The sequence below is a fragment of the Notolabrus celidotus genome, chromosome 10 (assembly GCF_009762535.1).
Source record: "Notolabrus celidotus isolate fNotCel1 chromosome 10, fNotCel1.pri, whole genome shotgun sequence".
Classification (NCBI taxonomy): Eukaryota; Metazoa; Chordata; class Actinopteri; order Labriformes; family Labridae; genus Notolabrus; species Notolabrus celidotus.
The window spans coordinates 28,121,059-28,142,252 of NC_048281.1; the positions used below are offsets into that span (position 1 = coordinate 28,121,059).

At 38.6% G+C, this 21,194-nt stretch overlaps 1 long non-coding RNA gene across 3 annotated transcripts in view; it reads left to right on the forward strand.

The window, feature by feature from the left end:
- Nucleotides 1-19,923, forward strand: part of LOC117820173 — a 185,378-nt gene extending 165,455 nt beyond the window's left edge. Inside the window, exons 1-4 of one of the 3 annotated variants that reach the window (XR_004632710.1) lie at nt 17,082-17,096; nt 17,637-17,783; nt 17,911-18,013; nt 19,837-19,923. This is a non-coding gene — a long non-coding RNA (uncharacterized LOC117820173). Of the gene's footprint in view, nt 1-17,081; nt 17,097-17,628; nt 17,784-17,910; nt 18,014-19,836 lie in introns of those variants that run through there. The other 2 variants (XR_004632711.1, XR_004632709.1) reach the window with 2 other exon arrangements.
- The last annotated feature ends 1,271 nt before the right edge of the window (nt 19,924-21,194 follow it).

Here is a 21,194-nt window from a genome sequence, read left to right on the forward strand (position 1 = left end):
ACCTCTGTGGTACCTTTCCATCAGAGGTAATGTTAGACAAGGGGAAAATGGCTTTTGTTGACATTTCTGTTCTCATTCAGCTCTGTTTCATCTTCTAGCTCTGCATTTGATACACGCTTAAACATAAATGAAGCAAATTTCTCAACTTTCACATTGTTGCTGTTATCACTGCTCTTTATGAGTTCAGTTTCTTCACAGCTATTGGCAAATCAGAGATGCTCTCACCAGCTCTGCTGCCGTTACCTGGATTGCAGGACAGGATGTTGCTCCAGTTTTCCCTACCAGAGATGGTTTGGGCCCAGTAGCTATACGATGCAATACGATGTACTTTATTGTCCCCATAGGGAAATTTGTCTTTGACATCAATGCTGCACGTTACCTGCTCCTTCAAAAATCACCACAATGACACAAGAACACATATATAAACAAGAAAAAATACAATAAATAGTACACATTCATACAACAAACAGCATAATCTTAAAGAGAGAGCACCATAACACTGTCCCAACCGTATCAGGCTATTTAATATTTAAAATTCTAATAGAGATCGGCACAAAGGAGTTTTTAAAACTCCTCAGGCTGCTCTCACATCGGTGCCCTGTAACTCTCATTATTTCCCAACTCTTGAGGAAAAAAGTAATGCTTTTCAGACAATGTTTACCAATGCTAACAGAAACTAAAGTTTTTGCCACAGTGTCAACAGGCAGAGGGGAAGTCAACCCTTTCCACAGATTTATTTGATACCTTTTGTGGGATCAGGTTGTCCCTGGTGTCGCTTATGCTGTTGGGAATTAATCACTCCTGTTATGGGGTTTCGACCAATCAGAATCAAGGATTTGAAACAGCCTGGTAATGAAGAAAGTATAATGCAGATAAAAAGGGACTGACTGACTTGTTCATAACCATCTCAGCACTGTCTGCAGTCAGCACATGTAGCAGAACTCTGCAGCAGAGTGTTTCCCATCAGAATTTATAGACAAGTATCCACTTTAAAGTCCAGTACAGTTTGGGCTTGGATTACTTCACATTAATATCAGAGCAGTTACAAGTGAACTTGATGTGTCAGACTTCTTATTAAGAGCTTCTTTTAAGCAGTGCAACATCAAGGAAGCAAACGCCGAGGTTTGAGTAAACAATATTAACCACAGCGCAGTGAGCTTGATAAGAGACTGGAGGGGTTCATTAGTGGGGTTGGGTTGTGTGTTCATCTCTGAATTACAGCATTAATCCACTTTAATGACCTAGTTTTGTGGCGCCCAGGTCTTGTCAGTTGTCTGTGATAACTGGTTCCTGGGGACGTGGGCCACTTTGAAACAAAATGTTTCCTGATTGACTTTCTTCCCACGGCATTCTAATTTTGCTGTGTCACTGTTTAAAGGCCCACTGTAAAGAATTCCTCATTGATTTTTCAGGGGAGCCTGTCAATTTTTCAATTACTGCACACATCGTGTACCTGCTAACACATTTACAGTGCCAGGTGCACACACACAAAGCTGCAGAACACCCAGCGTACATCCAGGACACAGCTACTGACAAGAGGTGGATGTAGTTATTTAAGTAACTTAATTCGTACATGTGTGTGCTGTTATACCTCTAGATGTGTCCTGTGAGGTCAGATAAACTCGTCGTGGAATGATCACGGGCCTGAGCGGTGCACTGCAGGCTCTCCAGCTCGCTCCTTCTGCAGAGGCCTCTCGTGTCATCCTCCCTATCGATCTGTCTACTGTAATGTAAAGTATCATAGCACCCTGGAGGATATCGTCTGACAATTTTGTCAGGGATCATTAGAATACTTCTTTTTGATTGCCCTGGCTGCGGCCGGCGTGAAGTGGCTCCCTTGTGAGTTTTTAAAAGCCTGTTTTCTTCTAGTGGGGAAAAAAATAACTTGATTTAAGATGCACAGAGATAAATGGACTGGTTCCAGTCTCACTCATGGTTTCTGTGGTTTAACTGTACACATTTTATTAGCTCACACATGTGGGAGTGTGAAGTATGCATGACCTGTGTGTGCTATCATTTGGAAATGGCATTCATATATTATCTCATGTGTATATTATGATATTTAAAGAGGCTTTTTTTCCACATAGCAACAACCTGGACACCCAATTTGATACATACACATTTTAGGTAAACTGACCCTTTAAAGTAATGTGCACAGTGTAATTTATTAAGCCAGGGATCTATTAGAAGAAGTGCTACTTTTTTCAATTAGACTGAGGATATTAAAATGAATTTTAATAGAGTTGAAAGGTGACAGTGAGAGTGATAAACTGTGCTGAGATAAGTGGATTATGTAATATTAATTAGTAACTTTAAAAAATAAATGCCTACACACATCAGTCTACCCTTATGACTCTTGTTAATAGGAGTGGATATCCCACTGACTGTGGTGTGTATTTCCGAACATTGGTGTTTTCCATAAGGTATCAAAAATACATAAGCCCAAATGGTTTCCACTCATAATATAGGAGCGCGAATGAAGTACTTTGAGTTTATGTGGCAAAAAAACTATTGTATGCAAGTTTTGCTGGTGTTGTTAATAATGAAGTATGACTCAATGTGCATGGTTATTAACCCTCCTATTATCCTTGGGGTCAATTGGACCCCATTCAATGTTTATCGTCTCTAAATTAATGACTAACATAATTTTTTTGGTTTCATATTTAATGCCTTTTCCGATTTTAATGGGGACAACTGGGAAAACGTAAAATTGAAATGTTGTTATGTTCCAATTTCCTGTTCCTTAGGGTCAATTTGACCCCAGGCTATTTTAGCTGTATATATAACATAAGAAATAACAACATTTTACACACATTTGTTTTGGTTGTTGTGGATGATATTGAGGTTACTATAACCAAGGACACTTCTGCATGTGACTGCAGGAGCTGGGATTGAACAGCTAACCTTTATATTGAGATATAATGTTTTCAGCCTCCATGTCTCTAAAGACATTCAATGATGTGTCATATGTTTTGATTACATAGAAACAAGGCAGGGCCGACGAGAGCATGACAAACTTGCAGCAGTTTGATGTTCTGTTTTAAAAATAAAGTCCTTCTGAATGCTTTAAATTGTGTTTATGCTTGAAATATATTGTATTTAAAAGGCTACTTAGGTAGTCAACAAAGAAACAAAGTACCTGACACATAAACCTGGGTAACAATCAGCTTCTGGAGGTTTAACTTGCTGGGGTCAAATTGACCCCAAGGATAAAATATGTTAGTAAATGTGAGGGTAACAGGAGGGTTAAATAAGTCAATGTAATGGTGGGTCAGTTATAGTAATGTAATGTAAGGAAACATTTTAACCTGTTGTAATGATCCCTTTAGGTGAATCAATATAAGAGGCATTACTTAAAATGCTTTATCCCAAGTTGTATTAAATGCATCTCAGGGGTTCTCAACTGTCAGAGTCCTTTTATGTATGTCTGTCACCAAGTCAAGTTAGAGCATTAAAAAAACATCCACTGCCCTTCACCCAGCATGCCCACAGCCAACATGTCCACCAATCAGAGCGGGAGAATGAGCATTGTTTGGCACTGCTTAGAGCGAATGAACAGCTGCAGGGAACCAAGTCAACCAAGTCATAACCAAAGACTTCATTAAAGCCAAACAAACACACACGTGTAGAGAAACATGAGCAGTTCTGGCTGTAAAACTATTCAAACAGCTTTGAAACACTATATCAGGCAACTTTATGGATAGCAATTATATCCAGATACAAGTTTTATAAGAATGGGTAGGTGTACTGAATATCAGCCTTGTAGTCAGTTGATGTGTTGATCACATATTACAATAGTATCAAGCTTTGACTCACTGTCTGATACTGCTCCCTGGCACTTGGCTAAAATGCAACACCAAATGTGATGTTTAGACATGGGCTGCAAAACCTCTCTAGTGCACCCACATTGTGACTAATATAGGGCAAAAGACTAATAGCATAAATTGAGGAATCCCACACACATAATAGCCGACTTTTTAAATTCCATTGTGACCAACAATATTCATTATTTCAGAGAGATAAGGGCAATGACACTGGCCCAGTGAGAATTCAGGCACCCTCTACCATACAGCAAGCCAGCCCACATTCACTGAACACAAAGTGTTATTTAAACTGTCTAATTCAATCTGCCAGGATTACAACACAGTTTCACAGCTTTGTTATGATGATGTCAGGTCTATACATTCTCCCTTTGTTTCTCCATGTGAGTTTAATGGTATACAATGCAACTAAGTAGGTCAGTAGATAAAAGGCCTTTTTATAGGACTCTCCAAATACCTAACATTATAACTGTTATTCAGTTCATCAGCTACATCAGTTGGCATTTTGTTGATTAAATCTCCTTACTTGTTTGAGTCACATCATTGAACACATAAAGATGCAGGAGTGACAGCTTGGCAGGCTGTAAACTCACAAAGAAAGTCTGAACATGACTGAAATGTAAGAAGAAACTGGCACTGAACCCTCTTCAGCAGCCATCAGGAGCTGTGAGCAAAGCTGCCGCTAACTTAAGCTAATTATTTCCCCCTCTAAGTTCCATACAATAAACTGTACACACAAGGATGAAGTACAGAACAGCTCCCCAAAGGTGAAGCTAAAATATTTCAGCTCCCTCTACTGACTGGATCATATATATAGTATATGAGCCGCACCTCCTCCATATAAACAGATGGGACGTGGCTCAAACTATAAACTTGAAATATACCGCATTAAAGCTAGGGTTGGTAGCCACGGAAAACTAGCATGAATTTGAATGTAGCATTTCCTCTGGACTTCATCTAACCCCTCCCCCCCTCCCCTCGGAGCTCATCCAAATGACGCCCCAGCTCACATGCATGAGTGCCGCTGATTCGCGACCATATGATCGTGACTGATTCATAACCGGTCCTCAGCACTACGTCAACTCATGTCTCACTCAGCGGTAAGAAAACACCAAAACATTATCATAGTGAAAGTTAGAAAACACAAACAAACATGAAATGTACGCACAGGAGGCGGGCAGAACGGCAACACAGGATGTGATTGGTTTCTAAATTTGGCTCCTGATGGCAGGGATTGGTTGGTGTTTTCCCAGGTTTACTCCGGCTGTAGATAGCGGCTTTTCTTACCTCTTTTTTAAGAACACTTTATGTATTGATTGCCATCAGGACATAAATATCATTGTTACCAGTATAACAAAAAGTGTCTCTAAATCTGACTACCAACCCCAGCTTTAGCTGGATATAAGTCCGTTTTTTTTTTCTTGAATACATCAAAAAAGTGGTATTGTCTGATATTTTGACATTTAGTAATTAAATGCCATTATTCGTTCATGACAGTGGACTGTGTTGCTTATCCGTAAAGCGAGTTTACCCCTCATGACTGAGGCCAGCCGTTGCTCACAACTACAGCGACTTCGGGATGAAAGATGGAGAGAGACAGTGATAGTCTGGAAGGATGTGACTCAAAAGCAGACCAATGTATTCAACAACTGAGGCGGAGTTATGAGAAAAAAGTTATCAGTGCAGCAGTGGCTAAACAACTCGCAAGCAGCCAAGAAATATGGCGTCACAGAGTGTCATGTCTGAAAACGGGTCAAAACTACATATTCAGCCAAATCTGATTAAGCTGACACATCTCCTGAGTTGGGTATTGCCATAAAATAATCAATGGTAAAAAAAATCCTGGACACTAAAAAATGACCTTCAGAACTTAATCTACTTCCATCCTCAGATTAATACATTCATTTTCTATTTCCCTGTCATGTCATCATTACCAGTTTGCAGATCTAGGACCTCTAATTTTCCTCCCAGCATGCTTTGTTCTCTATTAATTTCTGCCCTTGTTCTCTCCTCCCACCAAACTTTGGGGCCAATTCCAAAGCTGTTCAATGAACGCCATTTTCAGAAATATTAGGAGCCATTATAGTCTGGTAATCAACTTTGCATTGATTTCCAGTGTTAAGTGAATTGGTGGGTGTCTGTTTCAACCTCACGCTGGCAGTGTCTGTGCCTTTGACAAGTCTTTTTTTCCCTTTATTAAAAACCATAAAACTCTCAGATTATGAATCGCTTCAGTGCAGACCAACAGTGTTGTCTTGACTTAGAGACATCTGTCACAAAGGCGTGCAGTTGAAAGATAGATGGAGTTGGATGTTCTGCATTTTGCTGTGGGGTGAGACAAGAGGTGCCTTCACCTAAAAAGTCCCCAAAGCACGAGGAGGGGCCGCGGTCTAATTAGGATATGAGTAATGAATGCTACAGCGGTCAGAGCCATACCAAGCATCACTCAGTGCTGACACTATGCTTTCTCCTCCACGACCCTCTTCTAAAGTTTATCTAAGAACACATACTCATGCCTTCATGAAGTACAGAGCCTAAAATAAAGCCTTCTCTCAATCACACCTATCATGATCATCATGTTTGGAGTTTCCTGTCCTGAAAAAGGCTCACGGCCACATGTGACTGTTTTTTTTTTACATAATAAAGTCCTGAGTAAAAGCTCAGAATTCTGTTCTTGTTCTCAGAATTTGGACCTTAAACTCAGCACTCTGACTTCAAAGAGGTGGCTTTATGCTTTTTCATTTTTTACAGATAATAAAGCTGCTGTTGGTAGTCACAGAGTAAACAACTTTTCAGAGAGAGGGACTTTGAATGTCAACACAATCCCTCCCAACCAGATTTCCTCTTAGCCCCCCAACACAGATCGGCGTGTGCAGTCATGACAGTGCCGGACTCATAACCAATCGGAGGACGTGGTAGGGGCCGCCCCTTAACCAATCAGGACAGAGGATCGGAGATGAGCTATGATTGGTCCGTCATAACGGGAACGAGGGGAATAATAACATTGCTTGATACAAAGGCACTGGAAAACACAGAGATTTTGAAATAGTCTCAAATTACTTCACTTACCGATGAGTACCGATGGGCATTATGACCTTTTCTCCAAACCCAGCAGAAAAAAAGTTACGTTTTTTTACATCATTCCTACCAACAGCAGCTTTAAGTTGAATTGTTGGATGTCAGAACTAAACAAGGCCAAAGTTTCAAATGATGAAGTGAACGTGTTAAGCCCAGGATGAAACAGCAGGCTGCTCTGAAAGGCTAATTTTAAAAAGTCACACTAGAACTAATCAGGAGGGACCTGAGATTTGCTCAAATGGTGACATCACTGAGTGAGGAATCGCCTAAAAGAAGCATAATAGATGTAACTCTTACTAAACAGAAACATCATGCTCTGTTTTTTTGTCCCATTTCAAACTTCCTGGGTCAGATTTCGGACCAAAACATATAATTTGCCATTTCAATTCAATAAACACGACTCTGTAGCTTGGCAACAGTGGGGGAGGCTTCCGGAATTCTGTGCTCTAGAAACATGGAGGTATTCTGACAAATTGAACCAGTGTGCAAAGCATTTTTTAACAATGCAAGGACGGCACTGTGATGGTGTGTGCTTTGGCCCACTTTACTATTGTAGTAAGTAAGTAAGTGAGAAAAAATGTATTTATGTAGCACTTTTAAAACGTATTACAGGGAAATGGTACCAACATATTCACAAATTTTCAACTTGCTATAAGTTCCTCTGCTGCTTTATCACTCTGTCTGGTGTCGTCTTTGTCCATGCTGTCACTTCTGTGTAATGTTTATGCAGCCTAGAAAAAAAGTAGCATAGTGTGAACAGAAGAAGACCAAATGGAACGATTCAGCCTTTAATCAGTTCATCATCTGAATAGTAACAAAGCAAACAAGCTACTGGTGTGAAAGCACCCTCAGACTTCTGGGTATAAAGTCAACGTTCCTATTTTTTCTCAATATTCTTACTTCCATATCTACATTTAATCCCTGAATTCTGACTTCATCTTGTGGAGTGGAAGGTGGAGATGATATAATTTGAATTCTGAGATTAAAGCTACTGTGAGGAGTTTTCAATTTGTATCTGTGTGTTGTTTTTTCTGTCACAAAATGTTTTCTTTTTCTGTTTTCATCTTCAAATGAATCACTCACTGGGTAGCTTAGCAGTGGATCATTTTAAAAGGCTTTATCTGCAGCATGCTGTGAATTGTCTTGTCTTGACACCTACCCCCTCACAGCACTTTTAAGCTTTAAAAATGATCACATGGAAACTCTCAGTCTTGCTTTTATAAGTCTTTAGGAGGCATTAGTGTTATTCTCAGTCTATTCCATGACCAGTTTAAGAGTCCTCACAGAAGCTTTAAAGTCAGAGCAGTACCATTAAGAAAAAACAAGTTCATCTGCAATCAGCTTTTTAAGAGAGAGTGCTGAACATTGGCCTGCTCTACATGGCTGTGACAATGCAGTTACATAGTCCAGCTCATGAAGCCATAGTTAACCCCCAGCATACAGCCATGTGCCGTCACGTGATTGATCGTTTCCTGCAGTGCCAATAAGATGATCAATATTTCCGCTTTTTCGCCCCCTGTTCAGCCAGTGATCTGCCATCCTGTTCTGCTCTGTACTCTATCTTTATCCTGAACATCTTGTTCATGTACTGCAGAAGAAGATGGAAGACCATCTCTTACTACTCGTACCAGAATAAATCACAACAAGTAGGAGGACAAAACATGTGATACTCTCAGGTTATTTTAAGTGTCAGGCATGAGGTGGTTGTTTCCTCAAACACTACTTACTTCATGCTCCACTTGCACAACCTGCTTCCATGTGTGTGGAAACAATTAAACTGGTTCACTTTGGCATCATTTAGAGACAGAAATGTGGCTGTTTGGTCGAATAACACTTTAACAGACTGTTTTCGACTTCTCCAGAATGATGATATTTAAATTACACATTTCTTATCATGCTGCTTAAAAGGAGAGCCAGGCCAGACAATCCTTTATTTCAAACACTGCAAAAGCTGCACAAGATATGAAGCTTTTGTTGATTTCTAAAACGACACGTCAGACTTCTAACATTATCAGTATTCTTTGTATTACAGCAAATAAAAGCTGTTATTTGTAGCTAATGCTTTAAATGTCAGATTTCTGAGTCTCTGAAGAAAACACAAGACAACAGTAATCTTCTCCAAACAGTTCACACTTTCAACTGCATATATATGCACTGAAAAAGGTATACATTACAAACAATAGTTTATCTAAGTTACAAGTCTGTGAAAGTAGTCGGTGTGGGTGACAGTATATTAATATGGACACTGCACCTCCATGCTCCTCCCATTGTGTGATGTGAAGCCATAAAACTGCCTCGATGGGCGCTGATATATTGCACTGGTGGAGCCAAGGCATGAGCAGAAGCGACCTGGCTGGTGGAGTCGTATGACTGACGTCACGGCCCTTCAGCTAACCAAAACACACATCTCACTGAGGTCAATCCGGTCAGTACAGTCTGTGGCAGAACAGATTGCTGAGGTGATTTAAAGAAGACACTCACGGTTATAGAAAGTTTAATTACTCTTGTGTTAGTATTCATTTTGTTTTCCCCCACCATTCCTCCTCTACTATGCTAATCCTGGAAAGAAATGCGGGATACTGGAGCTTCATTTGTTGACAGAGCTGTCAATCAATCATCTTTAACATCAAATAACAAAGTCAAACTAAACTTCTCAGAAAAATGAATAACCAATCATAAATCCTCATGATGAGAACTAACTATGTTTGAGAAGAACTTATTTTATATGTATTTTAATTTTAAGGTTTCACCCATGTTCCATCTGTTAACATGGAGGGGTCAGGATTTATGACCTGTACAGCCTGTATTTTGGCCTCTTCTTAATCTTCATATTCTTTCTTGTCTTCTTCTTCTTTCTTATTTCTTCTTCTTCTTCTTCTTCTTCTTCTTCTTCTTCTTCTTCTTCTTCTTCTTCTTCTTCTTCTTCTTCTTCTTCTTCTTCTTCTTCTTCTTCTTCTTCTTCTTCTTCTTCTTCTTCTTCTTCTTCTTCTTCTTCTTCTTCTTCTTCTTCTTCTTCTTCTTCTTCTACTTCTACTTCTACTTCTACTTCTTCTTCTTCTTCTTCTACTTCTACTTCTACTTCTTCTTCTACCAAGTTCTTAACCAAAAATATAAGACAGGCGCAAGAGGGAGTTAAAGCTGCTGTTGGTAGTCGTGATGTTTAACATCAGTTCTGAGAGAGATTTTCGAATGTCAACACTACCCCTCCCCTCTCTGCTGTCGTAACCCCGCCCACAAAAGATCGTTATGCGCGTTCTGTGAGGAAGTAGTGGCTTTCCAGCCAGTCAGGGCGTAGTAGGGGCCGCCACTCGACCAGTCAGGACAGAGGGTTTGGGAGTAGCTCTGATTGGTCCATGATAACGGGAACGAGGGGAATAATAACATTGCTTGATACAAAGGTATTGGGAAACACAGAGATTTCACCATAATCTCATATTACTTCACTTACAGATGAGTACCGATGGGTATTATGACCCTTTCTCCAAACCCAACAGAAAAAAGTACAGTTTTTTACACTATTCCTACCAACAGCAGCTTTAAATCAAATCTAAAAAACACACTTACCACTGAATAATAAACCTACGAGGATTAATCTGTCAGAAACAAAGTGAGGTTTAAAACCAAGATACAAAGAGGATGGACCTTGCCAGTAACCAGGAAGCGGAGATGTTCAGAAGAGGTGAAGTTGCCAAGGGAAACCAGAGAACATTTATAGTTAAAAAGAAAACATTTAGGTTACATTTAAGAGGAGAAGTCTGAGCAGTGTGCTCCTCTGTTCGCTCAGTGCAGCCGATTAGTCCTGCATGTGACTGTGCTCGGCCTCACGTCGCCTAATTTGTTATCCTCATAACTCATTCCACTGTTACGTAACAGCACTGTGAGTCTTTTTTAACTTGTAAAGACGGCATCTTCCATTATTCATGTGCTTTCATAGCACAGATCTATCTGGGATATAGGCCTGTATGGGTTTGAGTATTAAAATGGGACAAACTTCCTGCGTTCAGGAGGAAGTGCAGCATACGTGTGCACCAAACTGTCATCAAAAGAGCCACTTTTAGAGGGATAAAGCCTGTTTCCGAGTCAAAGCACCCACCCCCTCCGCAGCTCCTCGGCATAAATGGAGCAGCGGGGATGAGAGTATAGTGCCTGGCAGTCGTTACCTATTCTACTATCCATTAGCTGAAAATTGTGTTGACTTTGAAAGTACTTTCTATAAATCAAGTGAGAAGGGTTTTCAGAATTTGTTAGAGTTAAGGTTTCGTCACGCCTAACCAGGGGGATAAAAGGTGAGGAGGTTTGCGCTCAAAGAAAAGAAGCACGAGAGGGGAAGAGAGGGTATCACATGCAAAAATCAAATATGAGGTGTGTGTTTTCTGCAGTTTCTGACTTGAATCCATTTGATGTCCAGCTCATGGCATGATCCCAGATAAAGGCTGAACAGGGTCAACTCAAGAATACATCATTATTGTCTAGAGAGGGATCAAATTTCTCTTTCTGAAGAACAACACATATTCACTTCGTCTCTTTGGACAAAAGTGATACCATAATACTCCTCTGGGATGATATCTGACACCTTCCAATAACTTATTGACAAAACATCAAAAATCCCTCAGAAACATGTTCATTATGTTTCCTCTTGGCATTCCTCCTCTATTCTGCTGATAACATGAATTTAAAGTCTTTCTATATACTTTCATATTCCTATCTAACTTGAAATGTGGTTTGCAATTGCACCAGGGAGTAAACAGGTGCTTGTAACCATAAAAAGGAATACACTTAACCAAGCAGTAAACTTAGAAGTTGAAGTAAAGACATATATTTTTCTCAAACATGCTTGCTTAAGACACTCTGTGATTCAATTCAAGGTTTTGCATCGCCTCCACTGGTCCAAAGTCAAGTTATGTAAAATACGTCCTGCTTTTGATCCCATATGTGACCGATGCAGACAAACACCAGGCACCCTCTCACATATGTTTTAGTCCTGCCCAAAAGTAGGCAGGTTTTGGAAATTGATATTTACAACTTTTACAGATGTCTTGAAGACTTTAAAACCTTCTCCTATAACAGCAATTTTTTGGAGTTGCACCACCTGATCTACATCTCAGCCGCCGGGAAAAAACTATGATAGCTTTTGGGTCTCTCCTGGCACTTCGACAGATACTGTTTAAATGGAAAGAGAAATATCCTCCAACTTTTAAATCATGGATAAAGGATATTATTCATCATTTGACATTTGAGAAAATACGATACACCATAAGAGGCAATGCCCAGACATTTTATGACATCTGTCAACCTTTCTTGACGTATATAGGAAAAATGGACGCCAAGGATATTGTTAATTAGAGCTGATGACCCCACAACATTTCAGGTAATCTCTTATTTATTCAATTTCCCTTATTTATTTTGTACTTATTCATTTATTTATTCATATATTCTTATTATGTGTGTACATGCATCAATGTGTGTATGTGTATCTATTTGTGTGTATATGTATGCATATATGTATTTTGTTTATTTTATCTATTTATTGGCACATTGGGAAAGGGGCTCCATTGGGTGTTTCATTGTTCCAAAAATGATACATCATTGATGTTTGTTTGCCTTTGTATAATTGTTAAAAAAACAATAAAAAGACCTTGACTAAAAAAAGAAAACAACAACATACTTTCTGTCATTACCGTCAGTTCTTGTGTTGATTTCTCCAAGCATTAGTTATTGTGACAAGTTTAGTTTTAAGTAGTTATTAGAAAGGGGGATTAGATGCTATGACTGATAGCTCTGCTGACAAATGGGGCTCCTGTGGTGCTGTGTACACACGGGCTAGTAGATCATAGTGTGAGATGTTCTCTTCTGATGTTTGATAACAGCACAGAGAGGCAGAGACTGACAGTTTTTTTCATGACAGTATCATAATTGACAACAGCCGGGTCAAAGAAGACAAGGCAATATTTGACTCATGTCCTATCTGTCAACATAGAGGAGGCGGGGCTTAGGACTTAAAGCCATTCTCAACAGGAAGCTCCAAGTGTTTTGGTTTTACTTATGATGAGCGATCATGTTGTCCATCTTTGTATAAAGTCTTTGGTCTCTATTTCTAAGAAGTTCTAGACGGTGTTAGTAATGCTTCATCAACACCAGTCTGATATATGATCACGTTTGAAAGAGCTTGTAAGGATGGACTAGATAAAAACAGCTTGATGATCTTTAAGCAGACTAACAGAATGGATTTATGAGATTATTACAAAAGCAAAGTTTGCAGTATTTGTGAGATGACCCCAAGAGACTGGGAAAAAGCCCTTTATTGTCAGCGCTAACAAGCAGGCTTAGAGTGAGTGTGATGCAGCGACCTCTTAACAGGTTCCTCTCATGGGATCTGTTACCGTAGTCACTTTCCATTACACAGATCTAAAAAAAAAGCTTGATACTTACCCTGGGGAAGAAGCTCAGACTCCACCTGCTGATGTCAATGTGTTTCTGGTTTCAGGTGCAGAAGAGGAAAATAAAATATGAGCTCTGAGGGAACTCCTGGTGTTTGTCTCAATCAGCGGTGACAGGGCTGCTAGCAGGGGAGATACTAGTGATCACATCATGTCATCTCCAGTGTGAGGAACACAGCAGTACATGTTTAATCAGCTCAAAGTATAAGATTTAATTACTTTAAATATCACAGTTCTGTATTTGTATTTCTTAAACATGGTTTATTATCTCCTGAAGTTAGAAAATATATAGAAAACCTGCAATAAGATATATAACATAGTTGAAAAATAATGTACATAATGTAATATAAATATATTCGGTTTCTACCAAGTCTGCTCTTCTAAAAAATCACCACTAAATACCTTTAAGTCTTAGAGTTGAGTATTACACTTAACAAAAATATTCCATCATGCAAATTAGACAAATGTACACCTCAAAAATTTTGTACCCCCCTGCAGACAGAGCTGAACCTTTTATATCCTTGCTGGTCGTCTTCCCTGCGTGCTGAAATTGCATCTTCTGACAAAACATCCTGTCCTGCTGTCCGTTCACAATCAAACGTATCGCTTAACATGAATCTCAGTGACAAGAAATGTGTAAAGAGGATGTTTTATCAGCCTGCAGTTAATCCCTTTATCTAACACCCACCCAGTGGCAGAATTCACAGGTGTTATAAAAAACTACAAAGAGATAGTCTCTTTTGCTCTTGTGGGTCATATAGAAGCATAAGTATTAATCACAGTCAGTTTCATAACCAGCAGGAGCTTTAACTACTTGTTTCATTCTATGTCTTCGCAAGAGCAAAGGATCTATTTATCCTCTCGTATAATACAATGCATCCTTTCAAACATGTGCCTATTGGCTTTAAATTAGGAATAGACACCTGACTTATGCGATTGCATACATGACAAATATGCACACACATTGTTTCTGTGTTTATGTGTCAGATCCAACTGTAACCACACCTATCCCAAAGAGAGCATCTTTCTTTGCACGTATATTCCCACAGCAGAGCAACGGAATATCCACCTGTGAGACTTCACTGGTGAGCTTCCCCTGCCATTTTGAACAGGACATAAAAACAAGCCTAATTATCTTAAATGCATCATTACCTCCTCTCTTAATTAATGATAGTGACACTAACAGGACACAAAACAGTGTTTGACTTTTTTGTGTTTTCACATGTTGAAGTTCTCTAACCGTAATCAATCAGTGTTCAATCGTAAATACAAATGTTATGTGTTAACACAATTGTTTCATACTGGACTAAATCTTTGACTGATGCAGAAAATAAAAAACTTTTGTCCTCTATTTAAGGATGACATAAGCAAAGTGTCACATATTAAGAGATGGAATACATACATTATCAATGGAGTCCCAAATAAAGGTGGAACACCAGGATGCCCCTTGGTATCTGCCTGATTTTATCCCCCTTGTATCTGCCATCCATCCCATATACACGTCTCCTTTACAATAAAGTAACAAATTGGACTGGAAACCTTTTATTGCCCATAATTCATTCATGAAGGCGGCTCTCTGCACTGAGATGTGACTGGGCTTGGAGACACAATTAATTCACTTGTGTGGGGAGTTGTCAGACATGAAGAATCACTATTTGCTATGTTTTACAACAACTGCAGTTATAGTCATCTTCTTTTTTTACTCTGCATAACACCCGTAAAATTAAACCTGTGTAATTACTTGCTTGGATTGGGTTTATGTCACATGTAGGTACCACATGTTAGATTCATGTCACCAGTTCTAAAAGGTAAACAGTCTTTGAGGTCTACTGATCAGCAACTTCTTGTGGTCCCTAGGACCAGGCTGAAACCCCCCCATTGTCCCCAACATTAACGACTTTTAAATCCTGTCTTAAAACACATTTTTACTCCTTGGCTTTTAACCCAGCATGAGAGTTGTGTGGTCTCTGTCTGTTCTTTTATTTGATTTTCATTTGCTCTTACAGTGTTTTTATTTCATTTATTTATTTATTTTTTAAACGTTTTCTTGAATAGTTTTCAATATATAATGCAGAGTGTCAATACTCATACATACACACACACAAAAAAAACAAGACAAAACAAAACAAAGACACAACAGCATCTCAGCATTAGCATGGATGAGTGTGCTTATAATATGTATAAGACTACCTTCTGTAAATAAACAATTCATTTTTAACTCATCCATGAGCATAGGGTTTGATACCTAATGCAGAAACAAACTCTAAAGTAAATGTACAAAGAAAAAGATCTATAACATCGACAAAAAAATAAATAAATAAGGAAAGTAAAAGCATAGAGCAAATTTAATATAATTTTATTTAGGCCTGTAAATGTATTTATTATATATATTTATATTTTTCCCTCCTTTAGTTTTTTCGCTGTTTGTGTTCTCCACCATCTGTGTCTAGCTCAAATACAATACTCAAGTACTCACACATCTACATTTATCATTCATCTCTTTTCATTTTATATCGATGTTCCCATCGTGACTCAAAAATATCGCTTAAATTCTTTATCCTATGTGTTATTCTTTCCATGTTATGAATTTCATTAATAGTTGCTTTCCATTTCATTATCTGTGGTGGGGTCGGTTTCAGACGGTTTTTAGCCACCTGTTTTAGTGCTGTTATTCTTAAAATCCTATACACCTATATATTTTATTTATTTTTTAATTATTTATTATACTTTTGTGTGTTTTTTAACTATTTTTTAAAAGTGTTTCATGTGTTTTATACAGAAGAGGATTAGGGCCACTGAATTTTTTTTTTTAAATTGTTATTCTGAGATTAAAGTCAAAATTCTGACTTTAATCTCAGAATTCTGACTTTATTCTCAAAATTCTGACTTTATTCTCAGAATTCAGAATTCTGACTTTAATCTCAGAATTCTGACTTTATTCTCAGAATTCAGAATTCTGACTTTAATCTCAGAATTCTGACTTTAATCTCAGAATTCTGACTATTTTCTCAGAATTATAATTTAAAAAAAGATTTTTGACCTTAATTTTATTTTTTTTCAGTGGCCCTAATCCTCTTCCGTAGTTGTATTATAATTATTTTATCTCATTCTATTTTATTTTCTTACAGTGTTTTATGTCCTGTGTGTTTTAACTTATTTACCTCACTGTGCAGGACTTTGCTAAACATTTTTTTTTTTTTTTTTTTAAATGTGCTTTATAAATGAAATAGATTGGATTGGATTTGTTTCACTGTAAATTCAGTTTATCATGGTACAAGAAACATCATGACATAATGATCTGTTATAGTTTAATCTATTCCAGTTCCATGAGTGCTTTAGTTGTTCATCCTGAAGTGGGATTTGAATTATTAAAAGTTGCACCATAACCCCTTCATAGCCATCTTTAACCACAAGAGGGGAGTGTTGTGACTTAGATGTTCATTCATGAAGTCAGATCGCCTCAATGAGATTCATTCAACAAATCTTTGGTGATAGGATCCATCGTGTTGAAAAATCCCACCTTAAAACACGGAGATTACTTTACATGATAGCATAATGTTACAGAGAAGCTTAGAGCAGTTTAGGCTTTTTGTTAAATTTGATAGAATAGTTTCATAACTACATAAAATATGAGTGTATGTTTGAGGCTTTATGATTAAGTGTTAACTTATAGTTTGGCTTGAGACAGCAGGGTGTGTGTGTGTATCTCTCTGTACTAACTGATGTGTTTGTATTTAGTTTGATAGCTGAAGCTGCTCAGGTAAGTTTCCAGGTAACTGTTACCATGGCTATAGGCTAATTGTCTGTATGCAACAAAAACAGAAGCTTGCATGCCCTTGACCTCATTAATTCAAAAATGTTATCCCTCATTGTTTCACTTGTGTTTGATGTTTAAACTTCTTGTACTCCATGCATACATTACTGTCACCTTGGTTATGTGTGTGCGTGTCTGAACATTGTGTTCATCCTCGTCTCTTTTTCTGCTGCCTCCAACTCCCCTTATTTTCTTCTCACAAACAGCGCGAGGACATTTTGATCTCTAACTCAGTTTTTTTTCCCCAGCTCATTTTCAGCTTTGAACTTGTGTGAATCGGTGTCTTCACACAGCAGCTCATTTTACAGTCCCTCTCCACCAGCTCCCCACTAATTAGCCTCTCTCTCTCTCTCTCTCTCTCTCTCACTCTCTCTCTCTCTCTCTCTCTCTCTCTCTCTCTCTCTCTCTCTCTCTCTCTCTATCTCTCCTCTCTCTCTCTCTCTCTGCATCGTTTGAAACCTCTCATTCATCTTGCGCGTGCTCCAGCTGCTGTCATAGTTACCGTGTATGACTGGCATAACACATACTGCTGTGTCTGAGCTCCAGTCGACCTGGACGCTTTGGAGCATTTACACTCAGCTGACTGATGAAGACTCATGATATCAACACATCAGGAGGGCCACAGTCTGCGAGGTGAGACAGGGGGACCGGGTTAGCTTAATTGGCTGCTGTTCACTTCAATGTGACGGTTAAATGTGTATCATTACATAGTTTGTACGTGGATAATCTTTGTTATTTTTTATTTTTTGGGTCTCTGCAGGACCATGAAGGCACATCTGGCATATCAACCCCTGCTTCCCAGTACAAACAAATATCTGCAGCACAAATGGGACAAGGAGTCATACGACTTACACAGAGAAAAGGTTTGCTTACAAATAAAATAGGTGATGTGGGTTTATTCAATAATGATGAGGTGAACAAGTATGAAAGAGTGCATGCAGTCTGTGGGAATAACTCAAACTGTTTTATGTCTATTTGCTCTTTGCTGTGGTTTGCACAATACTTACATTTGCTTGTGTTCCCTCTGAATCCAAAATAAATCCTTAAAAAAATATTTTTACCACCAAAGTGGCACCAATTAATCTGAGAGTAGCTGATAGCTTACTTGAGCTCCATTTGAAGGGATCAAAGCTGTCTGACAGCTCGTTTTACTCAGATCTCCATCCAGTAGTTGAACTGTTTGCATTCTATGCTATCGAAAATAATTTTCCTCATCCATCGTGATAAATTTAGATCTACGCAATGATTTTATTGCGTGGCTCATATTACAATGAAATTGCAATTTGTTGTGCAGTTTGTACAAGGCAAGGCAAGGCAAGGCAAGGCAGCTTTATTTGTATAGCGCATTTCATACACGAGGGCAACTCAATGTGCTTTACATTAAAACATTAAAAGCATTGGAGACATTCAGACAAGCATAAAAGAACACAATTAAAATGACAAATCTGATAAAACAGAAAATAAAAGGAAAATTAGAAATATGTTAAAAATGACATTAAAATGTTTATTTAAAGTGGGTTAAAATGAGCTAAGATACGAAGGCAGTGGCAAATAATAAAAGTCTTAATCTTTGATTTAAAAGAGGTGAGAGTTGTAGCGGACCTGCAGCATTCAGGGAGTGTGTTCCAGATATGTGGTGCATAATGACTAAACGCTGCTTCACCATGTTTCGTTCTGACTCTTGGGACTGAAAGCAGACCAGTACCTGATGACCTCAGAGGTCCAGATGGTTCATACAGTAGCAGCAGATCAGCAATGTGTTTTGGGCCTAACATTCAGTGCTTTATAACCCATCAGCAGGATTTTAAAGTCTATTCTCTGCAGACAGGAAGCCAGTGTAGGGATCTAAGAACTGGAGTGATGTGTCTACTTTTTGGTCCTGGTTAGGACCATAGACTGTAAAAATATGGACGGAGTATCCGTGGACGTCACCTATCTGTTTCTGAAGAGCTGTTTTGAGACCAATCGGCTGCGGCAGCCATATTGCTTCTGTCGAGCCAGTGTGACGTAAAGAGGCGGGCTTTGAGCCTCCTAAGCCACAGCTGCAGTGTTCCCACAGGCAGCTGTGTCTCTCATTGGAAGACTAGTAATCTCAATATCTTCGAAATTGCCGAATTAGAAAAAAAATTCACCCCCCTCACAGTGAGAGGACATCAAGAAATTAGCTATTCAGACTAACACTCATCTTTTGTACCAGGCTGTAAACATGTTTATTAATGCTGCAAAGATCGTCTTTTCCCATTCATGTGTATGTGACTTCGGTACTTCCGGAGCCAGCCTCAAGCGGATCCTCGATGAACTGCAGCTTTTAACACTTCCGCATTGGACTCATATTTTTAGACCGGAGGTTGCCGCTTGGTTAGGACTCAAGCAGCAGCATTCTGTATGAGCGGCAGTCGTCTGATGGACTTTTTAGGGGTCCTGTAAAGACCCCGTTACAGTAGTCTAGTCTGCTAAAGATAAATGCCATGACCAGTTTTTCTGCATCCTGCTGAGACATGAGTCCTTTAATCCTTGATATATCTTAAGGTGTATTAGGCGACTTTGTAATTGTCTTAAGTGGTCTGCTGAAAACAGTGCTTTAATAATCAGCTTAGTATGCATAAGCAAACCAGTCTGTGACAGACACTGTGCTGAATCAACTTTGTCACTATTTTCAAAGCTCTGTGTATTTTTTTCTCTTCAGGTGAAGTCAGCAAAATCAATGATAAGCATCACTCCCACCACAGATCTACATTCACCTGGCTCTCGGGCTGAAGAAACAACAGGCCTCCTGGTTTATCTCTCATTGCTGTCTGCTCAGCTCACATTAGGTCTGTAACATGGCAGTGCACGTTTCTGCACTGAAGCCAAACAGGGAAGTCTAAAAACCATTTTAAAATACATCATTGTCCAAGTTAACATCAGAACGTCTTTACAACTTCACAATGGGAATAAAGTGAAATGATTAATATTTTGGAAATATTATAAATATATAAATACCATAAATATGTTTATTTCAAATATCTGAGTAAAACTGTATACTCTTTGTTAATTAAGCCATGTAACACAGGAGGGAGTGCTGTTATACTGATTATCAGCAAGCTTCTCATAGCTGGTATATATATGTATATATATATGGCTTCACCACAAAACTAGTTCTGCAACTTCACTGCAACTGTAATGTTGCCAAGAAAACACATAACACTGTCCTGCACAAATGATACTTTGTGTATGTCTACCACCTTACAATTCATAGTTTTATGCAATTATCATCAGAACTGTTTGCATATTTGTTGTGCCAACAACATGCTACAAAATAATGTACAGTATTCAAAGAGCTGAGGGGGAACTGTATTTGGTGTACTTCATATTAGTACTGATGGAACACCTCTAAGGACTTGGTTGGAACTTCTACATTTTGAAAAATGTAAAGATTTTTCCTTTTTATTTGTTTTCCTTTTTATTTATTATTATATTTTTAATTTATTTGTATATTATTAATCTTTCTTTCCGTTTGTTAATTCTCTAAGCTTGTAGAGGAGTGGACACTGAAGATTCAGAGAGAAAACAGTATTCTCTTGAATAAAATATTACTCATCAAGGGAACAACTGGAGGAGTTGACAACTGGAATCATTACACCAGGAAAAGGTTAGTTGAGATTTAAAGAGAAATATGTAGGTAATTAAATCAGGCAACTACTGTATCTCTATAGCTGGTAGAATGTTGTTCTTGAGCTTGTTTTTGTCGTCGTTTTAGCCTTGGTAAGGAGAGAAACAGCAGGAGATGCTCCGTATTGAAAAGGACAATCAAAACAACTTGTTGCGTCTGAACCTCTGCAGACCACACTAGAGTAAGAGGCTGCAGAAAGACTGGCGCAAAAATCTCAAGCTGATGGACAGCATTGCACGTTATCCCAGAGGATGCACCAATCTGCAAAGGTCCTAACTTTTATTCTTTTTAGATACAGTAGCCAGGCTGCTGTAATATCAGACTCAAAATGTTTTCTTACTTTTTAAAATGATCTGTATTTTAACATTTTTCATTTGTGTGTCAATACCAGG